Source organism: Arvicanthis niloticus, chromosome 20 (assembly GCF_011762505.2).
Source record: "Arvicanthis niloticus isolate mArvNil1 chromosome 20, mArvNil1.pat.X, whole genome shotgun sequence".
In the NCBI taxonomy this organism is placed as follows: Eukaryota; Metazoa; Chordata; class Mammalia; order Rodentia; family Muridae; genus Arvicanthis; species Arvicanthis niloticus.
The window spans coordinates 47,746,306-47,753,749 of record NC_047677.1 but is presented as its reverse complement, the minus strand read 5'-3'; the positions used below and the strand labels follow the sequence as shown (position 1 = coordinate 47,753,749).

The 7,444-nt window shown below is 52.2% G+C and overlaps 1 long non-coding RNA gene across 1 annotated transcript; it reads left to right on the top strand.

Annotated features, from left to right (window-relative positions):
• Positions 1-1,126: 1,126 nt before the first annotated feature.
• LOC143435259 (uncharacterized) lies at positions 1,127-5,535 on the top strand. Its single transcript, XR_013105396.1, has 4 exons — positions 1,127-3,339; positions 3,709-3,912; positions 4,415-5,166; positions 5,381-5,535. It is a non-coding gene; the product is annotated as an uncharacterized LOC143435259 (long non-coding RNA).
• Positions 5,536-7,444: the final 1,909 nt, after the last annotated feature.

The following is a 7,444-nucleotide window of genomic DNA, read 5'->3' as shown; positions in this document are numbered from 1 at the left end:
GGAGCGAGTCATAGCTATATAGCTGTATTCACGGACGATGACTGTGGGGGAGGGGGCTTGTGAGCTGTGGACATTTATTGACAGACATGCTTCCCATGGTGAGAACTGAACACAGAGAAGTATGCGGAGTGGTGGGGGCCGGGCCGTCCAGTCCCACTCACTGTCTTACCTAAGTGAGGAAACTTGCAGCGGTGTTGGCTGCTCTGTGGCCTCTTCCTTTTTCCACCCTTTGAACCCCCTAACAGTAGATAGGAGAGGAAAAAAAGGATGGAAAGGAAAGGGGTTATCGTCGGTTCCTTCCGTGGATGAGGGGTGCTGAGCTTCTTGGGGCGAGTTTGATCTTCACCATCTGGATAGCTAATTTCTTCGTGTCGTTGGTTCTTCTTTCTGCACAGCTACTTACAAACTGCAGCCACCAACAACCAACAACAACCAACCAAAAAACCAACAACTCATCCTGCCTCTTGGGGCCAGAACATTTATACACCCTCTAAAAAAAAAAAACAACAACAACAACAAAAAAAAAAAAAAAAACAAAAAAAAACAAAAAACCTCCCCAGAATTCCAAATGTCACACAATTGCAGAAACTTATCTGCAGCTGACAAAATCACACCCCTGCTAGAGCACGAGGCAAACCCAAGTCAGCTGCTGTGGACAGTCTGAAAGTAGCCCCAATACCTGGAACTGAACAAAAACATTCTTACAATACAAAATGCCAAAACTGTCACTATAGAAACTGAGGCTTAGCCAGGGAGAAAAACAGCCCAGGCCTTACACAGCGAGTAGACAGCCCAGGCTCTTGTCACCACACTCTGGCAGCCTGTCTCCCCGGGTCCTGCAGAAGGATGGGCAGCAATGTACACTAGGACAGCGGAACCTGTGTCACTTCCTGGAAATGCAAAAGCTGACCAGCCAGTCAGTGTGACCCCAATGTCTCCATGTCTGAGGGAACATTTTTTTCTCCGGTGTCCCCGCCTGCTCTTTACTTCTGAAGACCAGAACCTGCAAGGGTCTTGTGAAAGCAAGGCTTTTAAAATGAAACTTTTTTTTTCAAAATATAATTAGAGCATAATTATGTCAATTTGTACCAGTGAAGTATAAGATAGTCTTATTACCCAGTCTATCTTTTTGTTGACTAACCAGCACCTCTGTTGTTTAGTCAAGATATCTTGACTAAAACATGACGCGGTGATTGTGTTAAGTTCGGCTCTTTCTCCCCAGTGTGTAGCCACGGGGAGAGGCTGCCACATCTCATTAAAAAAGGAAACTCAAAACAACATATAGACAACATATAGACAAAGGACATTAACATTAAAACATAGTCATCCGTGTCTAGACTTAAACAACCAGCTAAACTCGAGTCACAACGGGGAAAAGCGTCCACAACCATTTCCTGTGCAGGGAGCACTCCAGCTCCTTCCTACTGGGACATCTCCCAGATATTTGCAGCTTCAGGCCATTGGACCTCACGGTCACACAACGGCAGCTGACAGAAACTAGAATCAAACCAGAAAACAGAAGCGGCGGCGGGTGCACCCAAATATCTCTCACTCACACAGACACACAGACAGTACACAGACTTAAACCCACCTCCAAGGGGTCTTCGGAAGTCCTGGGGTAGCTGCGTAAGCCTGGACGAAAGTTTCCCGGTCAGGGAACCAAGATGAAAGGTCCGGGACTCCCTAGAAAGGGGTCCACTTAAGTCACAGGATAGCACGCACCCAAAGAACACACGTCTTGCTGTAAAGCACATGAGGTGGTTTATTAAATCAGAGCTCTGGGCCAGCCCATATCCCCATATCTCACATAGGGGATAGAGGGACTGACCTCGTGGCTCAGTGGTCTAGCGCTTATATATGGGCGGGGTGTGGAAAAAGCGAACTTTCTCGCGGGTGCACAGGATTGGTTGTTTTACCTTTTTTGAACACTAGTAGGCCCTACCATGGGGGCAGGGTGTAGTTCCTCCCTTGGCCAGTCAGTTTCTGGGATGTTCTTAACAGGCCTTTGTCCTGTAACTCCCCCTCTTCTGTAACTAATTAGATGGACCCAAACCTGCTGGCAGGTGCTTTTCTGCCCAAGGTCTAAGGCGAAAAATTCACACATATTTCATAAGATGGCCTTTATAACTTTTCACTCTACAACACCATACTCTTGCGTCAGGCAGGGACACAGCTCGGCGGTAGAGCACTCGCCAAACCCGATAAAGCCCCAAGTTCAACCCTCGCACTGATTAAGGAGGGAGAAGATTAAATAAAGACAGACTCAAGAGCCAAAGGCAGAAACCCAGGGGAACCTCTGTGCTGTCTGCTGTTGTTGCTCCTGGAAGGCCCCTCACAGGTCAATGTGTTAAATGCTTGGTCCCAGCTTGCCTCTTGTCCTGGTGGTGCTGAGAGCGATGAGCCTGGAGGGAGTCCTTTGAGTCATTGTGGGTGTTCCCTCCAGGGCAGCCTGAGACTCAAGTCTCTCTTTCACTTCTGGGTCATGAGGGACTGGTTTCTCACGGAAGCATGCTCCTACCCATGCTGAGTCGGCCATCCCAACAGAGGTCTAAAAACAACACACGCATCCAGCTGGAGGTTCAAACCTCTATAGGTGTAAAAATAAAAATTGATCCGTTCTTATTCAGTAAAACAAGCCTTGAACTTCTTACTCTCCTGCCTCTACTTCCTGAGTGCTGCGATTACAGAATTACACCATCACACCCGACTTTTAAAACTTTTTATAAGTCGGCAGTGCCAGGTATTTGTCGTTATGGCAGGAAGCTGGCTGACGGCCTCAGATCTGGCGATGGCATCTCAGCTGTGAGGGCCCACGACGGCACCAGCACCCAAAAAAGACACAGAGCCAACGGTGTGGGAATTAAAAAACTCGTGCTTCAAAGATTCAAGAACACAAAGACCACGTGCAGAAAAGGTGATGCTTTTTGCAAATTGCACATCTCAGCAGCGGACTCTGTCTGAGATCAAGGACTCTGAGGACTTGGAAAATAGACAAGAGACAAATGATGTGAGCAGAAATTTCTTGAGCATCCTGATGGGAGTAAGAATCTGATCGGCAATGAAGCATCATTACCCCCCAGGGGAATGAAATCAAAGCCTCAATAAGATACCGCTTTACCCTGGGATGGACACTCCCAAACCTTCTAGAAGGACTGGCAAAGTAGAAGGACCTAAATCTTGCTCTGTGGGTGGAATTTGACAAGACCTTTCAGGGAGAGGTCTGGACGCTCCAGAATGGCCACAGGCTGAGCAATCTCACCTCTCGGTGGACACCCACAAGAACAGAAAACTTATACGTCTACACAGCTTCCTTTCGACTCCGGCTGGAACAGTACAGAGGTAAGTACCCCAGTGTCGGATGGATGGACAGAGAGAGCATGGCTTGTGTGTCCAGTGAGCATGCAGGGCGGGGACTTGCATCCTCAGCCTCTGTGGGATAGATGCCCAGGAATGAAATACTCATCATATACTGTAGTTAACGATTTTTAAAATGACCGCACAACCAGGCAGCGAGACACACACCTGTGTACTTCCAGCACTCTGGGAAGGAAGGCAGAAGACTTGGGCGTTTAAGTGTCAAGCTGGGCTACTACATAAACAAACAAACAAACAAACACCCAAAGCAAAATCAAAACAAAAATGCCAAAACAAATAACGAAAACCCAGCCACACAGTTTTCTAAAGCCCTCTCTCATTTTACATTCTCAGGCAAAGTGGCATTCAAGCCGAGACCTCACAGATGGGAAGTGGTCGGTCAGGCAGTGAACAGGAAGTCTGGGATGCACTGGAAGCGGAAGCAGCAGCAGCAGCAGCAGCAGCAGATGCCCACAGCTGCCACCACCACGATAGCAGGAGTGAACTCACACCTGAGGTCCCACAAAGTCCTGAGCCAGGGGTCTCAGGAGACGACTGGTAAGATCTGCGATGAGGCGTCTGAGAGGACCTGAAGTGTGGGCCTGGCGATGATGCCATGGATGACAGGATCTGCATTGTGCTGTGTGGACTGAATGTGAGGGATGAGGACTCCATGGGACATATGAACTCTTAGCCTCAGGAATGCTGGGCAAATGCCTTAACTTCTGTGACTATGAAATGGGTGTCAATTAATTCCCTATGGCAAGAGGTTCTGAGACCTGTACCAACAGACAGGAAGGCCAAACAAAGCTGGGTGAGAAGGCCCAGGTGTTATCTTAGGGTGATCACACTAGGCTCCTCCCAGTGACCTAGCAATGGCTAGTGTCATCACTTGCCTCTGCCGGGTGCGGGCAGCTTATAAAAGGACTGCTTACTAGGTCTCTGTCGGGCGTGGAAGGGTATCCTGGTTCTCGGGTTGTGGGTGTTCAGCCACGCCCCCAGAACCAGGCCCCTGACACGAGGTCTAATCTCCATTCAACCTGCTTTGGAAAACTCCTAGACTCCACGTGTCTCCTGGGCCTGCAGCCAGGTTCCCAGCCTTTGGAACCCCGAACCTTCTCGAAGCAGCCGCTGACCCTGCCAGTGGTGTGGAAAGTCTGCCCGGGACCCTGCTGCCAAACCACCATGTGACTTTGCCTCCACTGCCTGGTGCCCAACGTGGGGCACAAACACCTATGTGTCTACAAGAACCATCCTGGCTGAGTCTGCTAAGCAAGTACACTTCCCACAAGGCATGGCACCAGAGCTCTCCCCTCTCAGTGTGCACTGCATGATCCCGGCCTCCATCCTGCCCAAGACCTGTCCCAAGACACCCCCCCCCCCAGATGGTGGCCAATCTCTGCGCACGGACCTGTCGCCTTGCGCCCCCACAGTCTTCGTTCTGCTGCGTGCCCACCCGTAGTGGCGTCTGGGGCCCAGAATGGAGATCCTCACCCGAGAGCCCTGCGCCCGCCCCTGCTAAAATCAGGCTGAGTTCATTCCCCACCCAAGTGTGAGCCCTGCTGAGTCCACTTGGTGCGGTGTGAGACAAGCACAGCCAAACTTTCTGTGCCCACTTCGCATCTGTTCCCCTGCGGTAGACACCACCTCCCTGAGACATCCGCCCCGGGGCAAAGGACTGCTGCAGACCAGCGACACAACAGAGATCCACACTCTGCACCCACGCACGGGCCTACATTGTTTCCCACAGGTGGTGAACAACGGGCGCAGAGCCGGCTCCACAAGCACCCCCTGCTGGCGCCTGCAAAAACCGTGAGTAACATCTCTCTCTGTCCACCCTACCCCCTCTTTCTCTCTCTCTGATTCTTAGCTACAGTCTAACTCCTGCCTACTTCAAAAGACTAGGTCTCTTTCTCTCCCCACGTGTTCTCCAGCTAAAGGACAAGATGGCAGCAGCTCCCTAGCCCCCGCTCTTCCCCCACCTGGGACCCTGCCGCTGGACTACCCCTCGAGTTTTCTCCCACAGGTCTCCATGCGGGTCCCTCAACCAACTGGAGCAGAGGCTATCCCTGAGCCTAACGCCTACCAGCCAAGCCAGTCTGCGGGCCCCATACCCCTAAATGGACAGCCGTAACTGGCCTCAGCGAGGATATGTCTAGTCCCACAGCAACTTGACATACGGGCTGAGGGGGGCTGGGGGGCTGGGGGGCTGACCCCCAGAGGGGGCTTCCCCTTCTGAGGGAGATGAGGGGAGGACTTATGTGAGGAGTACTGAGAGGAGAGGGCAGGCTGATACTGAGTTGTAAAACAAATAAATAAATTTGATAAAAATCTGTTTCATGGGCATTAAAAAAAAATGACTGCTCCCCATCCCAGTTTTCTGTTTCCACGTGTTCCTGGCTGGTTTCTCTCTCCCCCTTTCTGTTTGTCTCTGTGTCCCATCCTTTTCTCTGCCCTTGTGGCTGTGCTCTTGTCCCTCTGCCTCCACCCCTTCTCCAGGTTCTCAGCCTTCCCCACATAAACCCCCTTTTACAGATCTGCTTCATGGTGTCATTTCTCAAGGACACTTTGGCATGGGCCTGCCAGGTGCTCTGCTCACCACACCGGGCTGCTCACTAGACGGGGGTCGGGGCTGCCTCATGACTCTACCCACAGGCAGCAAAAGCTTCTACAGGATTCTAGAGCCAGCCAAGGCTCAGACCAGAAATGTCTCCATGGTCTCTGGCCCTGGCATAGATTGTCTAGGAGGAATTCTGTCCGTGCTGGCTGTAACCCAGGCACAGCCACACGGTGCTAGGTGTGGGGAGGAGCATAGGCTCCTGTGTCCCCTCAGGTGTCCCCGACACCAGCACCTCCACCTCAGCAACCCCAAACTCCCAAGTCTCCAGGAGTATTTTTGGATGGCTTTTATGTAGCAATCACCTCTGGTGACAGAACTCCTCTTCTGGCCCTCTGCCTCACCAGGCAGTGCAAGGCAGGAGGCCCCAGTACCCCACAGGAAGCACCAGTCCCCCAGTCCTACCTGGGTCTGGAACTACTCTCAAAGACTACCCAGCCCCTTCATCACCTCATTCATACACAGAAGCACCAAGCACAGGCCAGCAACCCAGCCACAGAGCTGAAGTGACCCATCAAACACACTCCAAAAAAGGGCAAGTTCTGGGCACCCTTGTAGGTGGACACTGGAGCGTGCTGGTGTGTGACGTGTGAAGTGTACATATGTCGTGTGGACACATGAGGGACAGCCTGTGAAGCCTGAGGAACAGAGTCTCAGCTGGACCTCAGCCCACTGTGGCTTTAAAGTTTGTCTCCCCAGCCTCTCTACTGCCAGAGCTTTTCCTCCTCAGGCCCCTCCCTGCCACCTTCACTGACCTGGCCACTCAGGAAGACTATGGAGACTGGCCCAGGTGTGAGGCTCCCGCTAGCATCCATGGCCACTGGAGGCTCCTGGGACGGGCTCCCAATCTTGCCTCCCTCTGCCTGTGCCAGGAGGCCTCTGCACGACAGCCAACTTCCTACCACCCTGCTTAACCCCCCTCCTTCCCCTCCTCTTCCAGTCACCCCCTCATTCTCTCTGGTGGGGTCTGGGAGGCTTCTCACATCCAGGAGTCCCCTCAGCAGCCTGCCCCATTCCGCCATCTTGGTTCTATTAGATCTGTCAGAGTTGGGACTTAATCTTCCCTGCAATATTAATGGTCCAGTCAGGAGTGCTGGGTACCAGCTGAGCAGCAATGTTCCTTTATTAATAAGGCAGTGCCAGCTGGAGTGCCCCCCCACAGGTTGCTGTGATGTCAGCAGTAGCGATGGAGAGGAACCAGCACGGGGTGTGTGTGTGTGTGTGTGTGTGTGTGTGTGTGCAGGTGTGACAGAGGAGGGGGAAGCCAGGCCCCAGTTCTCTCAGCCTCCCTCACTCAGCCTCTAACTTGCTCCCTCTGTTTTTTTCTGCCGCTTTAGGAAGTCTCTCCTGGGGCTGCAGCCTGTCCTGACAGGAGTCTGCCCACTCTGGGAATTGTCAGGCCTGATGCTTCACTGCCCTGACAACACACAGTCCCCTAGCGAGCGCTAACCTGCGGAGAGGGGACCCTTACTG